This window comes from Pseudonaja textilis, chromosome 2 (genome assembly GCF_049901715.1).
Source record: "Pseudonaja textilis isolate UNSWEBS1 chromosome 2, rPseTex1.2, whole genome shotgun sequence".
Lineage (NCBI taxonomy): Eukaryota > Metazoa > Chordata > Lepidosauria > Squamata > Elapidae > Pseudonaja > Pseudonaja textilis.
The window spans coordinates 138313767-138332074 of NC_141991.1; the positions used below are offsets into that span (position 1 = coordinate 138313767).

Sequence of the window (18308 nt, forward strand, 5' to 3'; positions counted from 1 at the left end):
GCGAGGGGAGAGTCAGGGCAGTATTGTGGATGAAGTCTGTCCAATACAGTCCTCAGACGCCTGCCCATCAGGAGCTCAGCTGGGGACTTGTTGGTGACTGAACAAGGAGTTGAATGCTGGCTCATCAGGAAACGCGAGAGTTTGTGGTGCCAGTCATCCTTACTGAACCTAGCCAGGGCTTCTTTAGTGGTCCTGACGGCCCTTTCAGCCAATCCGTTACTGGCAGGATGAAATGGGGCTGTGAAAATGTGGCGGATACCCAGGTTGGCAGCGAAACGGCTGAACTTGGTTGATGCGAACTGCAGGCCATTGTTGGAGACAATGGAGTCGGGTAGCCCGTGCGTAACAAACAGGCGTGTTAGTACGTTGGTGATTGCTTGTGTGGTGGTCGTGGATAGCTGTGCAACATCAATCCATTTAGAATAGGCATCCACGACCACTAGGAACATCTTCCCATGCAAGGGGCCGGCCAGGTCGATGTGAATTCTGGACCACGGAGCGCTGGCGCTCTCCCATTTAGTAGGGGTGGCAATAGGAGGAGCAGGACGGGATTCCTGGCAAATGTTGCAGGAACTTACCCATCTGACAACGTCCTCGTCGAGGCCTGGCCACCATACGTAGCTGCGTGCTAATGCCTTCATTCTCACGATGCCAGGGTGTCCCTCATGCAGCGCCTCCAGGACTTGGGTACGCAGTAAGGTCAGGATGACCACTCGAGTGCCCCACAGTAGACAGCCCTGCAAACTGGACAGTTCCTGCATGCGGGTCTTGAAGGGTGAGAATTTGTTTTCAACATTGCCACCCGGCCACCCCCTCCTCACCCAGTCGAGCACCTGGGCGAGTGTTTTGTCTGCCTTGGTTTTAGCAGCAATGTCAAGGGCAGTGATGGGGAGGTCCAATTGTGTTACCTCGAAAATAGCGTGGACAGGAGCAGGGTCTTCAGCCGGGGCCGGCAAGGGACAGCGGCTGAGAGCGTCAGCGTGGGACAATGTTTTACCTGGCCGGTGTATGAGTCTGTAGGAGTAGGCTGCTAGGAAGAGGGTCCATCTCGTCATCCTAGGGGAAAGGACTTGAGGGGTCTGTTTGTCCCCAGCTAGTAGACCCAGGAGGGGCTTGTGGTCTGTGACCAGCTCGAAAAAATGGCCAAAAAGAAATTCGTGAAATTTTTTCACTGCTGCAACAGCTGCTAGAGCTTCCTTATCGATCTGGCTGTAATTACGCTCTGTTGCGGAGAGTGTTCTGGAGAAAAAGGCAATGGGAGCCTCGGCGCCATTGGGAAGCCTGTGGCTTAATACTGCCCCAATTCCAAAGGGGGATGCATCTGCTGCCAGCACTAAAGGAAGGTTTGGGTCGAATTGAATAAGTACCGCCTCTGACGTGAGTAGTGATTTCACGGCGTGAAAAGCATGGTCTTCTTTGTGCCCCCAGTGCCAAGGTGAGTTTTTATCCAGTAATCTGTGTAGGGGTTCAGCTACTGATGCTTTATGGGGCAAGAAAGACGCGTAAAAATTTAATAGCCCCAAGAAGGCCTGTAGTTCAGTTTTGGAGGTTGGAGTGGGTGCCTCGTGAATTGCCTTAACCTTGGACTCCAGGGGGTGAATACCTGAGGCGTCAATTTTATAACTCAGAAAGTCCACCTGTCTAGTGGCAATGGCGCATTTTTCTTTTTTCAATTTGAGGCCATGCTGTCTGAACCTCTCTAACACTGCTCGAACTCTCTGGAAGAGTTGGGGTCTGTCCCTGGCCGAGACCAAGATGTCGTCGAAGTAGGGTACTACTCCAGGGAGGCCCTGTAAAATCTGCTCCATGAGGGATTGAAAGATACCTGGGGCAACACTTACGCCAAATTGGAGACGCTTGCATCTGAAAGCACCCCTGTGAGTGACAATGGTCTGGAGTTCCGCTGTTTGGTTGTCAACAGGGAACTGTTGATACGCTTGAGACATGTCCAATTTGGCAAAAATGCTGCCAGGTTCAAAAGTGTGTAATAAATGCTGAATGACGGGCACTGGGTAAGCGCTAACTTGTAGAAACTTATTGATTGTGGTCTTGTAGTCCGAGCAAATTCTCAGGCTACCGTCTTTTTGAGGGGTGTGACAATGGGCGTCTCCCATTTGGCGAAATCTGTTGGCTCAATGACCCCTTGTTTTAATAGTTTATCCAATTCAGCATCTAGTTTTGGCCGAATAGCGAATGGGACCCTACGCGGTTTTAGCCTGATTGGGACTGCCTGGGGTCGACTGAGAACGATATTGGGGTACCGTTATAACACCCCAGCTCATCGCTGAATACATCTGAGTAATCAGCGAATAAGGAGTCAGTGTCTGAGGTTGAGACAGCATGGACTCCTGTTAGCCCTAGGCCGAGATGGGGAAACCAATCGAGCCCCAATAAGGTAGGGAGATTGCCGTTAACTACCACTAGAGGTAGGTGACCTTTAAAAGCTTTAAAACTGACAAGGAACTTGCCTCTGCCGATTACAGGAATGGTCTTCCCCTGGTAGTCCTTCAGGCTAAACTGGCACTTCTGGAGCCGGCTAGTTGATAGGCTGGGCTGGAGCCTCTTGAGGGTGTTCCACGAGATAATTGAGAGCGCTGACCCTGTGTCAACCTCCATGCGGCACGGTTTACCTTCTAAGTAAACGGAGAGAGAGATTTTACTAACAGTGTGGCAAGTGTGTTTGGCACGGTGATGTGTGCGACAGTTCAATACTTGCCTCTGCGGCCCTGAGTGTGAGACGGGGGGGTGCCTTTGTGTTGAGCTTTGAGGGGCTTGGCAGACTCTCGCGATGTGCCCCCTTTTATGGCAGTTATTGCAGGTGGCTCCTTTAAACTTGCAGGTGGCCCTCAGATGAGATCCACCACAGGCTAGGCACAGGGTGATGTGCCTGGGTGGACCGATGTTTTCTTGTTTGGCTCCTACCTGCGGCCGTCTGTCGTTGGAGAGGCGGTGGACGTTGTTTTCATCATTCAGGGCTTCCTCTGCTACCACCTTCTCGGAGTGGACTGGGATTGATGTCAGCTTGGCCGTCGGGCCATGGATTTCGGTGGCTGAGTGTGCTGCCAATTCTGCTGCTAAGGCCTCCTCGACTGCTTGTGCGAGATTGAGGTCTTTTTTCGCGAGGAGACGCCTTTGAAGGTGTAGGTCCTTGACCCCGCAGACTAGTTGATTGAGGAGCATGTCCTTCAGGTAGGTTCCAAACCCACAATGCAATGCTGCTGTTCTGAGAGCGGCCATATACTGATTAATGGTTTCCTTGTCCACTTGCTTCCTCATACGGAAGGTGAATCTCCTGGCAATCTGTGAGGGCCTGGGAGAATAGTGGTTAGTGAGGATTTCAAGTAGCTCTGACCAAGGAACGTTTTTCAACTCATGTGGAGCCACGAGGGCTGTGGCAGTATCGAAGACGATGGCTCCACAGTAGATCAGGAAATACGATTTTTTCCGATGTTCTCCAGCATCAGCAAGCCCAATTGCATCGATATAATGGTTAAAACGGTTCTTGTATGATTCCCACTTCTCCTCATCTGGTTTGAACGCTGGGAAGACTGGATTGGAGTTCATGGTGATGGGGCCGGTAGAACAACCTGTGGAAAAAATCTCTCTGGGGCAGCAGAAAAATGTTCTAGTGCCTGTGGCAGGCAAGTGATTTCCGCTCTGGAGAGGCTTTTCGCAATCCTCTCTCTCTCTCTGGGTTAGCCACGTTTGGCCGTCAGCCGTTGGTGGCGTTTGAATTCGCGCCTGTGTGGGCGTCAGTGACTTGACTATAGCACCGTGCTGTGCCTTTTAGGTTTGAAATTCAAATGACAGCCGTTTGAATTTCGCGCCTAAACAATGAGCGGCTGCGGCTCGCAGCGCTTCACTTTCCCTGTAGCTGGGCTAACAAGCGGCTACAGCGCTTCTAACTTTTCGTTCTGACCGCTCTCTCTGGCTGCGGATCAGTGTTCGCTTCTATTGCTTGCTGGCCGCTTTCTCTGTCAGCGGACCAGCGTTCGCTCTTTTGTTTGCTCTTTTTGCTTGCTGACCGCTCTCTCTGGCTGCGGATCAGCATTGCTCTCTGCCGCCGCCGATCGCTCTCTCTGACTGCGGATCGGCGGCTAGTGACTCAGCGGTTGCATGGTGCTTCTGGTAGCCATCCCATCCTCGTCGCCAGTGTTAAGTTTGGGAAAAGAGAGGCTGAACCAGAGCATGAGTGCAACAATACTTTATTATAACAATAAAGGGCTGACCGTGCTTGCCACGCCTGGAACTGGCTCGCAGCGATCAGCAACTGGTCGGACCCCGCAGCCTGCTTTTATAGCTGGCTGCTGGGGAGAACCAACCAATGGGTGAAGGGGAGAACGCCCCCGCAAAGTGAATGGACCTGAGTGAGAACTCCTAGAGTCCTCAGGACATAACAGTGGCCATGTGGGCTCAGGAAAATACATGTTTAAGTTCAAGAGGCAACAACTGGGTGCAATCAGGTGTCACCCTTCTCCCACCCACTTCTTAATGTCTCCTGGATTTAAACACATATTTTCTTCTGTTGTCTATTGCTTGGGCCCAAGAAGAAGTCCTGCTTCTTTAAGAAGCAACCTATTACATGCCACCACCCACTCATTTAAATTGGGATGAGAAAAGATATAGGGAAAAGAGCGGGAGGAGAAGTAGTAAGAAACAGGCATATGAAAGAAAGAAATACAGAAATAGTAAAATGTTGAAAAGAAATTGTTTTTTCAGAGATAATGGTTGGTGAATTTAAAAGAGGATCCTGCAGGGTGACAAGGGGTAATAAGAATATTTCTGCAATTAAAAATATTTAGAAAATAAGGTAATATAGATACTGATTATTTGATTGATATCTTATTAAAAATTAAGGGGGGAAAATATGCTGCGGAATTCAGTTGAAAAGATGTAATGATTAATGGTCTATTGGGAATTAAGATGAGGGAATACAGGTACATTCTAATTATTAAGGTGCCACATTCAAAATAGTAAAAGGGGGGAAACCTATATTTGTTTTTGTTTTTTTGTGTCTGTGTGTGAGTGTTATTAATTTAGAAACCATAAAAAAAAAGTGCAATGGAAAGGGAATATGACAGACTAAAGAACCAGCTAAATTAATAAGTTAATATAGACTATTAAAAGCAAGGAGAGACATTGGTAACTTTATTATTACTATTATTAGACAAATACATATTGTTTATTTTTATTTTTAAAATAAATATTAAAGAATTATATTTGAAATAATTGAAATGAAACAAAACGATGTTTCGATTGAGATTAATGAAAGAGGCTAGAATTAATGTGTGTTTCTCTCCTTACTAAAAATTTGGAATGGAAAATTCTACTTCATAGAATTAAGTATGCATATGTGAATGTATAATTGCTGTCATATTTGTGTGTAAAGGTGATGACTCAGAAATATGTTGTCCACTAAAAAGAGATTTTTGTTTTCAAACTGAAAAACTGAATAAAATTTGTTTTTTTTTAAAAAAAGAAGCAACCTATTGCATGCTTTGCTCCCCACCACCCACTCCTTTAAATTGGGCTCAGGGGTTTATACAAATCTAATCCTGTGGTCAAGCAAAAACAATGATTGCAGGGGAACAATTCCCTTTTTCAGTCATCCCTTATGCACTAAAGGAGTTTGGCAAGTGTAGGTACTCAGAAGGGAAATATCAGTTTAAAGCAAATATAAGATTGTACAAGGGATTTTCCCCTACCCCAGATTTCCCTATCTGCTTTACTGGTAAACGGGTCTTGCTCAAACAATAACAGATGTTGCAGAAGGATATCTCCCTAATGTAATGTTGTCAAAGCCATGAACTCATCTTTTGTTAATCAGAGCAATAAACATAAGCTTGTCAGTGACTGGGTCAGCTGCTCTTCCTTGAAACCATATACTAAAGGAGTCGGGGAGCTTTGTTTAGGGCCTTGGACCTTTGCCAACTCTTCTGTTCAGACCAGGAGCAACCCAGACACAGGGTTCAACCTTTTCCCCTTTTGGTCTCTTTTGGAATCTCCTTTATTAGTCTTCCAGATTGTTATGTATTAACAGACTTACCTGTAATTGGTTGGTCCATGGCGGCGGGAAATTTGAAGAGCCGTCACTGGCCACAGCCGCGAGCAGCCCAACTATAAAAAGGACTGCCGCGGTTTCTCCTGCGCTCAGTCCTAGGAGGGAATAAAACAATTGACAGTCATGCTGGTGTCCTGAGTCTCATTCCCGCGACTTAACACAGATCTTCTCCCATCTTTCTACCTGGGCTGCTGATACTTATAAAACAAGAAGGAAAGCCCCACTACCTTCTCTCTCTGGCTCTGAAGAGATACGCTTCCTTTCTCCCTTTTTGTTTTTCCCCTTCTTCACTTCAGAGAAATGCAGAAAAACAACCAGACAAGTTCTGAGCATTTTTGCTCATCCCAGACTGAAGCCAGCCAGCTACATTCAGACTGGACTTGAGGCCAGCCAAAGTGATTGCCATGCAAGCAGGATCCTTCGCTAAGTTGTGCAGACTTCCTGTATCTCTGAACCAACCCATCTGAGTTGAATTCCATAGCTTGGAAGGATCAGCTGGTTTCGGCTCATCAGCTGATTATCAATGCCTATTCTTTGATCTGGATTGAATCCCCATCCTCAGGAGAAGAGTGGTTTGAAGAAGGACCATATTGAGCATACCTTCCCTTTCAACTGTTGGTGGATTCATCTACCACTGGTCTTCAAGGACAGAGTGCACAAGCTGCAAAGAAAATGTGCTTCTTTCCTGCCCCGTCTTTCTTCAACACAAAAACACATACTCTATTCTTATTCCCATTTCCATCAATGCATCATTCCTATCACCCATCTCATCCCACTTGTGACTGTATGACTGTAACTTTGTTGCTTGTAGTGGTGGGATTCAATATTTTTACTACCGGTTCTGGTGGCCATGGCATGGCTTGGTGGGTATGGCATGGTGGCATGGCAGGGGAAGGATACTGTAAAATCTCCATTCCCTCCCTACCCCACTAACCTGCTTTCCAGGTCTGTTCTTCTGTGCAGGGCAACAAAAGAAGACCCAGACGATCAGCTGGGACTCGGGAGGCAGAGATTAGATGGGGGCAGAGCCAGTCAGAGGCAGTATTTGCTGATTCCCCGAACTACTTAAAATTTCCGCTATTGGTTCTCCAGAACTGCTCAGAACCTGCTGAATACCACCTCTGGCTTGTATCCTTACAATTTATATTGGCTGTTTCCTAGTATAATTTGATTGCTTATTTGTATCCTATGACTATCATTAAGTGTTGTACCTTATGATTCTTGAAGAATGTATCTTTTCTTTTTATATACACTGAGAGCATATGCACCAAGACAAATTCCTGTTGTGTCTAATTACGCTTGGCCAATAAAGAATTCATTCATTCATTCAAAGAGGCTAGATAGACTTCTCCTTAGCCTTGTGTATGAATGCTGCATCCAGCTCTCAATAAGTTTTTAGTTAGTTTACTTGTATGGCAATAAGAATCTCTCTTTTTTGCTTGCTCCTATAACTGGATGTTGTGTAAAGTGAATCACTTAACAAGTTCCCCCAGTTCCTCCCATTCTTTGATTTTTTTTTTGCCATTCCTTTAATGCTGAATGGAGGATAATTCTCATTTTGAATTCAAAGGACCACTCTCTGGCTTTTGGTTTCTCCTCATTAAAGTGGTCATTAAGTTCGCAGATGATACTACCGTATTGGGTCTCATTACAGGTGGAGATGAAACAGTGTACAGGGGGGTGGTTCAAAAATTATCCTCATGGTGCCTAGAAAACAACCTGCACCTAAACATTAGCAAGACAAAGGAGATGGTGCTAGACTTCAGGAAGAAGAGAGAGGAACCTGCCCCACTTTACATCGAGGGAGGCTGTGTGGAGAGAGTTTCCTCCTTTAAATTCCTGGGAGTCTACCTCAGCGAAGATCTTACCTGCAAAATCAACACAACCCAGGTGGCCAGAAAGGCCCAACAGAGACTCCATTTCCTTAGGATCTTGTGAAAGAATAAAGTGGAACAATGACTGATGACCTCCTTTTACTGGTCCACAATAGAAAGTGTGCTCACATATTGCATTACAGTGTGGTATGCTGGCTTGACAGCTGTGGACAGAAAGATGTTACAGAGAGTGGTGAGCACAGCACGAAACATCGTGGGCTGTTCCCTGATACCACTAGATGACATCGCTAGGGCTCACTGCCTTAGAAGAGTGAGGAAAATTATTAAGAACTACTCACATCCCGGTCAGCACTTCTTCACTCTCCTACCATTGACTTCATGTCAATATGGTATGACAGACTTGTGAGGCCTGCATGTTGTGCAACAAGGTCACATAGGGTAATAAGATTGGGACTGGGTTGCGGACTTCTGTCCTCACTGTGAGTTGTGTGTGTGTGGTGGTGGTGGTGGGGGCGCACGAAGGGAGGCTGAGCCAATCTCATTGTACACATGCTGTACTCTTGACAATAAAGGTAATAATAAATTGAATAGAATTTGCAACTCTCTAAAAGCCTAGCCTTTCTCTCATTGTAACAAAAATACTATTTATGAACCCCATGTCTCTCTCATTTAACAATGTGCTTAATTCCCATGGATGCATTTTTAAACTTATTTTGGTGCTTTTATGGTTAGTCTTGACTCCTGGCAAATACTTGAACCAGTCTACAATTTTCTTGGCAAGATTGTCAGGAGGGGTGGATGTCCCTTGGATCAAGGCCACCCAGTTGGCTTTGTACCTAAAACAGGATTAGAACCACAGCCTCCATGTTTTAATCTTGTTCCTTAACCACTATATCAAACTAGCCACTCATACATCATTACAGCTTTAAATATTTTTTGTGCTTATGATGTACTTGATTGCCTTAATGAATATTCAAAACAAATGAGGTAAATAAATTGTTTGGTTAGTAAGTATAATTTCACTTTTGGACTTCTGGAATGCATAAGCCTGATTTGTAAGCAACGGTGTAAAAAGATCCTCACAGAACTGGCTCTTTGGGAAGCCACAGTAATAAGCTGACTGACAAAAAAGAAAAAAAAGGGGCACCCCCATTGGTTACAATGCACACTTCAGATCCAAATACTGAGCGCTAATTTTTAAACTTGCATTCCAGTGCTAGATAGGTTTTTTAAAATGATTCATGTTTAATACAACCTGAATCTTGAAACAACAGCACAGATCGGGAAGAAATTATATTAAAATTTAAAAAGAAAAATAAAGTGGGCCCCGTAAGGTTAATTAATGTTCTTATACCATAAATGTTCAAAGTTCAAGCCTACTTCTTCAGAAGAATTAATTCATTGGTCTCCACTGCAGGCAGAAATGACAAAAAAGTCATTTACATTCTGCACTGTTGCAGTAAGGCTGTGTGGGTAACTGCCAGAGTGCTTTTAGTAGCAATGTGCCCTCCTGTTTCCCTCAAATTACAGCACTGAGTTGGCTTATGCCATGTGTTTATGCTGTAATTGCAAAGCAAAGGATTTTCCAGAATAGATTCTGCCTAGAATAGGGTTTAAACTGTTTTGAGTTTAATTGGATCACAATATGAAGGAAGGATCTTTTATCACATGGCGCTTTTTCCCAATGAGGATTTGGTGATCTCCACTCATATTTCTCTAGGCAAAAACCCACATTCTCATTCAATCAGGTGTCCCCATTGTCAAACTCTCTCCTGCCTTTCTTCCCTCTGTTTCCAGTCTTTGCCAGTCACCTGATTTCCTTCCAACATAGAAGATGTAATGGTATGTGAGGAAGACCTTGGGGGGTTAGATGATGAGATGCTGCCAAGCTGAACAATCAGATAAGGGACAGCATAGCCCACAGCTGCATAGTGGGAAAAGCAAGAGACTCAAAAGAGATCCTCCCTAGTTTCTCAGGCTGTAAAGGAGGCAACAAGAGAACTGTACTTTGTACTTTGCAAAATTCTGTTAATGTAGCTTTACAATGGAGTAGATTTAGCTCATCTGGTTGGTATTCTAGTTTTCCTGGCTAGACCAACAGCAAGTGATGAAGAGTAACAGGTTTCATACACCTTGAAGCTATCTGTCAAAGTTCCAATGAACCTCTCTCTCAGCTTTTTGACTGATGGGCTGCAGCAGGTTGCTAGATATCTCCACTCCACAGGTTCTCCCCACTCTGCTGCTCTCTTCTCTCTCCATCTCGGGCCCTGGGTAAACATCACTCCACGGGGAAGTAGAGGGAACTTGGCTTCAGATGCCTTTGGTACCACACCCCGTCACATTTCCTCGGTCAGCTGACGCAATCCCTCGGCTGCCATGACCTCTTCCCACACAGCTATCTGCTCGGAATTCTCCGGCCGTCCTTTCAAGTGGGTGACCACCATTTAGGTACTGAAATCCATCGATGTAGCAGCCAGGGCTTCTTTCGCCATGGCTGCCCCAGGGTTGGCCATTTGCTCCCCTTTATGTTCCATCCCAGACATCTTCTCTTGGGTCTTCACAAGGGGCCGGACAGGCTGCAGGAACCCAGGACTTCTTTGTAGATTTTAATTTTGGTAGATCTGGTTTAATGTCAACATTCCAACTGACGAACCCAGCCAAAGTAAGCATGGCTGAGACGATCCAATCTCTTAATGCAAAACTTTAATGAGTGTCCTCATCTTTGCCAATATGATGTAACTCATTAAAGTTTTGCATTAAGAGATTGGATCGTCTCAGCCGGGCTTACTTTGGCTGGGTTCATCAGTCGAAATGTTAACACTATTCTTGGATGATATCAGAATAAGAGAAAAACATTACTTTACCTCCAATACAAATAACAACTACCTAAGCTTGTCAGGAGACTGGACAGCATAGGACGTATTTCTCTGAGGTAAAGTAGAAGTGAGGAAAGGCTTCTTAACAGATTAAGAGTAAGCTTCCAGATCAGATGATGTAATATACTTCTAGGACAATTTAGATCTTACTTCAGGATAAACATTTTTAAAATTTAGATATAAGGCTATTGTGGACAGAAGGAAGTTCTTAAAATGTTTTTTCCAGGTCTAAGAGGATACTAGGTGAAATATCCTTTGCTCAGTTTGCTAAGTGCGATGAAGGTTGGTTAAGCGGTAGCAGAAATTATTTAGAGGCAGGTTAAAAACACCATATCATTTTAAAATACATTTATTGACTTAGCACTTAGCCTAAGATAACATAAGGGCCCCAAAGGAGGCTGAATCCCATGAGCATTGATACTCTTTTATCTTAATGTCCCCAGGAAATAAAATGGATTAGAGATAAATATCAGGAAATAAGAATGGCTGCACAGAAGGTTTATTCAATTTGTTCTATTTGAATTATTTTGGCTCTGGCTAACGAGTGGACCAAAACAAATCAGCATTTTCCAGGTTTTCTGTTGGGTCATTCTGTCCTTCAGAGTAATCAATTTGAAACAAAAATCAGATCTGTTTGATGTTGGTGCAAGGGGAAGAGGACTTTTGAGCTTATGTTATAATGATGATAGAAGGTTTTCCCTGAATTAGGGATTAGAGCGCCTTCATTACAAATGCTTTTTCATTTTAAGACACTTTGGAGTACATTAATGCTGTTAGTTTAAGGCTCAGGAATTTGTGGTATTTTATAGTTAAGCAGATTACCCAATTTTGATCTGTAGGTAGTCTGCATTACCCTTGCATTTCCATTTTAAACAAGGCAAAGAGAAGTAGGAGGAAAATTAAAACTATGGCAACCAGACATAGGCGGCAAAAATCTCACCTCTTAGATGGCAGCAAAGAAAAGTAAATATTTTCTGCCAGCTAGTGGTCATCCAGGCTTTTGCAACTCAGAACTAAATAGAGATATGTAAATGGAAGTTTTCAGGGCATGGTATTATAATTGTATATGATTTTTTTATGACTGGGGCCTGTTGATCTTAATTATTATCATACACCCATCTCATTTCCTGTGCAGTCTTAGGACTCATTCACTGTCTGTCAGCCTCTTTGAAGGAGGCCAAATTAGGAAACACAAGAAATATTCTATTAAGATAAGCTATAACAGATCTGGAAACCTTCATAGTATTTCTCCTTCTCTCCCTCTTATACTAAAGAGAATCAAGACTGGGCAGTCTTAAGATTCTTTCTCACACTTTCCTGTTTTCCTGGACTAAGCCCATTTTTATTATTATTTTTATTTAAATAATATAAAATATTAAAATATTAAATATTTTATAATTTGTAAAATATTTATAGATTATTATGTATACAGGTAATCCTCAATTTACAACCACAATTTCTGTAGCTAAGAGAGACATTTGTTAAGTGAATTTTGCCCCCATTTTTATGACCTTTTTGTCACAGTTGTGAAATGAATCTCTGCAGTTGTTAGATTAGTAACGTGGTTGTTAAGTCTGGCTTCCCCATTGACTTTGCTAATCAGAAGGTCACATAACATGAATAAATATGAATAAATAGTTGCCAACCATCTGAATTTTGGTCATGTGACCATGGGGATGCTGCAATGGCTGTAAGTGTGAAAACTGGTCATAAGTCATTTTTAAAGGGGAATATTTGTAGTTCAGGGTTCAAATGAGTGGTCCTTGGTGCTTTCTGAGCTTGCTTGTTTCCTTGCAGACATTTCATTACCTCAACTCAGTGGTTCCCAACCTTTTTTTTGCCCCGCACCTCTAAAGAAATTTCACTCGAACCTCGCACCCCCTGAAATTTAGACTTTAGGAACTATTGAACGCGTTAAATATATGGTAGGATTGAATCTTTTCAGCTATGTATGTGACGACCACTAAATAATGATACTTAACTCTAAAATGAAAACAAAGTTAATCCATTGCATAATAAATAAAAATGCCAACATATAGCCAATATCCTATTATTTACCTGGACTTTTCTTGCACCCCCTGGAATAACATCTCGCACCCCCAGGGGTGCGAGCACCCCAGATTGGGAACCCCTGCCCTAACTAGATAACATCCTCAGTGCTAGTAAGGAGTGCTGGTTGCTGTCAGTTTATATTCTGGCAGCAAATAGCACTCCTCACTAGCACTGATGATGTTTCCTAGTTAGGATACTGAAACATCTGCAAGAAAACAAGCAAGCTCAGAGATCACCAAGCACCCCTCATAAGTCTTTTTTTTTCCAGTGCCTTCGAATGATCACTAAACTAACCCTTGTAAGTCAAAGACTACCTGCATTTTCTCTAAGATAATTTCTGTACTCCTCTACCCCTGGTGGTTAATTACTTCATTAACAGTTTTTCCTACTATATTATTGTTTGCTATTCTTGGTAGTTGAGTTGGCTGATGATAACCCTGCCACTTCTATTACCACATATTTTTCTCCAAGATCATCTCTGTATTCCTCTGCATCCACACAGCTGCTTTGTTGTTTCCAGTGCTGGAGGAAACCATGTTGACATGAATTATGTTGCCTTCATGTGTACCCTAAACAAGCATCTGGAGGAGGGTGGAGCTGGCGTCGCAGTGATACGACGCACGATCTGGAGGCTCCAAGATCGCCATCGATATTTCCACTGCTGGACCTAAACTGTCCCATAGAGAAGGTGACTGAGAAGGGCACATCCTGTCGATCCCAGGGACACCACACAGTCCCTGGTAGATCCAGGAGAAGCCCTTTTTTCCAGTGGCAGAGAGGCAGCCATTCAAGCTGCTGAAGCTGGGACAGCTCCAGAACGGAAGAAAGTTGGAAGCAAAGTGTGTCAGTTTGGTGAGATAAATTTCTATTTTCTATTTTTTGGAGAGAAAACCCTAAAAGACTAAAAGTGAAATTAAAAGTGAAGATAAAAGTGGTTAATCAGCAAGATTAAACACAAGTTAAACTGAGGGTTGTTTTTTTTTTTCCTTTTTATTGGAACTTGGATTTTTGGTAAAAGCTTCTCAGTTTTAAACTGGACTGGTTTTCTTTTTTAACTTTAACTTTTTAAATAACTCCTTTGAAAGTCTCTTTAATTAAGATCTTTTTATTCTTTTCTTTTTTAAAGATTCTACTTTTTAAAATTATTTTATTCCTGGCTTGAATATTTGAGGGGAAGCGAAACTGAAGGGAAATAAGTAACACTGCCATTTAGAGGCTTGGATGCATTGTTTTTCTTTCTTACTTACTTGTTAATACATCTGGCGTTACATCCAAGCACTCTGAGCTTTTACTGAAAAGATAGTGGGAAGAGCATGGAGATTGTTTATACAGGTGCTTTTCTGTGAACTATTGATAACTGCAGTTGGGAATTGAAATTGGAAGAAAGAAAGAAGATTGAAATGACCTTGAAAAGAGAACTGTAAATTTTTTTTTGAACTAGTAAAGAGCCTTGGACATATAGTGGCAGTGTTTTGCTTTTTGACAGAATAGTGTTCTATCTCTCCCTTTTTTTTTCCACTTTCCCTCCAGTTGAATTTTTAATGTTTGGACTTTAGCCTTTTGATACAGGAATTAGAACACATTTATTCTCCCCCACAAACCTCTTTTTATTTTATTTTTTCCTTGTCTTTTAACAAGGGGAATATATATACTTCTGTCTCTTAAATTTAATCTTTTTAATTTTTTTCTACCTTTTTGTTTTTTTCTTACCTCTTCTTCTTTTTACATTTTGTTTTTTTCCTTTTTTCTTTTTTATATAATTGGAATCAATTGGATTAAGGTATACAAGTGCCTGAAGATTTCTTCCTTTCCCTTTTTTTCTTAATTTTTTATTGGTGTGGCAGTTGTTTGCTCCTGTTTCTTTTTTTCTTTTTCTTTTCTCTTCAATCAAGCATTGCAAGATGAGTAGAAAGATACCAGCACCAGCTTCTTCAATACCAACTTCTTCCTCTTCACCATCTGGAGGACAACAAAAAATACAGATGATGTTGCAACAGGAGAAGGAGAAAGAAATGACACTGCAGATGATTATGCAAGGTATCCAAAAGATACAAGTAAAAACAGATAATATTGAAAAGAGAACGGAGAGCATTGAAAAGAGAACGGAGAATATTGAGCAAGGAACCGAAAAGACAGATGAGAAAGTTGAAAATATTCAACAGATGATGATACAATATGATGACAGAATTAAGAAAATCAAAGAACAGGATGTACAAAGAGACAAGAAAATTTGAGATATGGATATTCGATTGAGTGAAATTGAGCAAGACAAGAGCAGATCTTTGGGATGGGAAATCGACAGGTCAGAATTTTATCTTAGATTTCAAAATATAGAAGAAGAAAAGGGTGAAAACCTTGCTGAAACAATGACAGAAATCTTGGCAGAAGCATTAGAGATAACTAAAGAGAAGATGATGGATGGAATGGATGAAGTTTTCCGTGTCTACACAAGATATGCAATGAGAAATAAATTACCAAGAGAAGTTCATATCAGATTCACCAAGAAAACAATTAAATCACAGATACTGCAGGCGGCAAGAGAGAAAACGCTAAAGTATAAAGATAAAGAAATTGTGGTACTGAAACAGGACAATATGAGAATAATCTTGGATACTCTGGAATATTATGAAGCACATCCCAAAAAACAAATAGCTTTGATGTTTTTAGATGCACAAAAAGCCTTTGATAATGTGAATTGGTGATTTATGTCATTACAACTGGAACAAATGGGCTTTGGTAAAAAGTTTATCCAAGCCATTGAAACGATATATTCTAAACAAACTACAAAGGTTATGATAAATGGAGAGTTAACAGATGCTATAGAAATAAGCAAAGGGACAAGACAAGGTTGTCCACTGTCACCTCTGTTATTTGTGTTAACACTGGAAGTGCTGAACAGGAATATTAGAGAAGAAAAAGAAATAAAAGGAATGAACATTAAAAAGGAAGAGTATAAACTACAAGCTTTCGTAGATGACCTGACATTTATTTTAGAAGATCCATTGGAATCAGTACCTAAGTTAATAGAAAAGATAGAGGAGTATGGTAAAGTAGCAAGTTTGAAAATAAACAAAAATAAAACAAAGATATTAACAAAGAACATATCAACAAGACGAAAGAAAGAGATGGAGGAAGTCTTGGAGATCCAGGTCACAAATAAAGTCAAGTATTTAAGGATAATTATAACATCAAGATGTAGCACACTCAAGGAGAATAATTATATTAAACTCAAACAACAGATTGCAACAGATTTGAAAATATGGGCAAATTACAGTTATAATTGATTGGGAGAATATCTACAATTAAAATGAATGTATTGCCTAGAATTTTATACTTATTCCAGACAATTCCAATTAGATTAGGGAAAGAGTTCTTTGATGATTTAAATAAAATAGTGTTAAAATACATTTGGCAGGGAAAGAAAGTGAGAATAAAACTCAAACTGTTACAAGATGCAAGAATAAGAGGAGGATTTGCTTTGCCCAACTGGAAATTATATTATCAGGCGATGAGTTTGATGTGGGTAAAGGAATGGATAACATTAAGGAATTCTAGATTATTGAATTTAAAGGGACATGCCTTGCTGTTGGGGTGGCATGCCTTCCTTTGGTATAAAGGAACTAAAACACAGGGGTGTTTCAGAAGACATTATATTCGAGAGGCATTGTTTCTAAACTGGGAGAAAAAAAACATCATTTAAAAATTCCACTATAGGTATCTACTATTGAAGCTTTTTCTTATCCAATAACATATAAAAAGGAACAAACAGTTAGATATGGTGAAATATTGAATGAAAAGGGTGAACTTAAATCTGTGCAAGTACTAGAAGAACAAGGTATAAAAATGAATGGTTTTTCATATGCACAAATACAATCTAGATTTGATAAAGATTTTAAAACAGAAAGTTTTTATGATAAGTTGACTGGTTTAGAGGTACTGATGAAAAGGTGACCATAAAACTTTATGGACACTTGCTAGAGTTTAAATTAGAGGAAGAACAAGTTAAAGAAACAATGATTGCTTGGGGAAAAATATTTGGATATGGGATTGATTTAGAGAAATGGCAAAAATTGTGGTCTCAAAATTATAAAATGACAATGTCAACTGCTTATAAAGAAAATTTGTATAAGATGTTTTACAGGTGGCATTTACCCCCAACGAGAATTGTGAGAATGTTCAAGAACAAATCGGAAATGTCATCAGATACCTGGCTCATTTTACCATATGTGGTGGACATGCTTGGATGCAAAAAGATACTGGACTATAATCCACACATGATTGGAAAAAATGATAAAACAACACATAGACTTTAAACCAGATATATTTTTATTGGGAATTATACTGGAAATATACAACAAAGAGCTGAAATATTTGATTGTAAATGTTTTAACAGTGGCTGGAATTGTGTTTGCTAAGAATTGGAAAAATGAAAAAAACACCTATGCAGGAGGAAGTTATTATGAAAATTATGGATCGTGCTGAAATGAGTAAATTGACATTTGAAATTAGAGAACAAGAAGACAAACAATTTTACATGATATGGGACTTATTTTATTAATGGTTAGCTAAAAAGACATGGTAATGAAATCGATTAGGAAGTTTCATAATAAAAAATTAATAGAAGGATATAGAATATATAACAAAAATCAATAACCATTGGATGAATGTATAATATAATCTTATAAAAATTTAGAATAACTCATGTAAAATGATGAATAATTGGTTAGTCAGATGAATGATTAATAACTGATAAATATATAAGCATGTTAGATTGACAATGTGAGAATTTATATGACTCGTGAGTAATGGCTAAAAAAGAATAGCACAAAAGATTGTAACCAACTGACACACTGAATGTATATAATTGAAAGATGGCTTTATGTTTTTATGTTTTTGTTTGTTTATGTCTGTTGTAAAAAATAAAAATTTCTTAAAATATAAACAAACAAGCATTTGGAATCAGCCCATATGGTGCTGCTGTCTGGAGATAGCCCCTCTGTGCAGTACTGTAAGGTCAATGGTGGGCAGTTCTGTTTTGTCAGCGACTGCAGGAAAAGCACCAATGACTTGATGTAATGGAATGTGTGAATCATGGGGGGTGGGGAGGGCAGGGGAGGGCCAAGGGCAAGAGATGCTGCCTCTAGGAAACAATTTGACAAGAGAAGCCCCCCAATGATCAGGCTTAATGATCAGAGAAAGAAACTTAATAGGATTCACCTTAATGCATCAAGGAATTAAAAATGGTGGGAGGAAATTTGTACTTTCACGCTTGCAAGGGTGTATTATAGCAGCCTTAGCTCATCTAAATAAATACATAAATAAATAATTGAATTTCCTGTCTACTTTACCTGGGAGGGCTGATACTGAACAGAACGAGGGCCTGGGTGGTGCTTCTAAATTCCAGGCACTCTGTCCAATTCTTCCTGCGCCACCCTCCTTTTTTTTTTTTTGGTAGGACTGTTGATCTACCCCCCCTAATGATTG

The 18308-nt window shown here is 41.0% G+C and overlaps 1 long non-coding RNA gene across 1 annotated transcript; it reads right to left on the minus strand.

Annotated features, from left to right (window-relative positions):
* Positions 1 to 7918: 7918 nt before the first annotated feature.
* Positions 7919 to 14807, minus strand: LOC148127111 (uncharacterized). Its single transcript, XR_015741462.1, has 2 exons — positions 14535 to 14807; positions 7919 to 8099 (listed from the first exon to the last, which is right to left on the minus strand). It is a non-coding gene; the product is annotated as an uncharacterized LOC148127111 (long non-coding RNA).
* Between the last annotated feature and the right edge of the window lie 3501 nt (positions 14808 to 18308).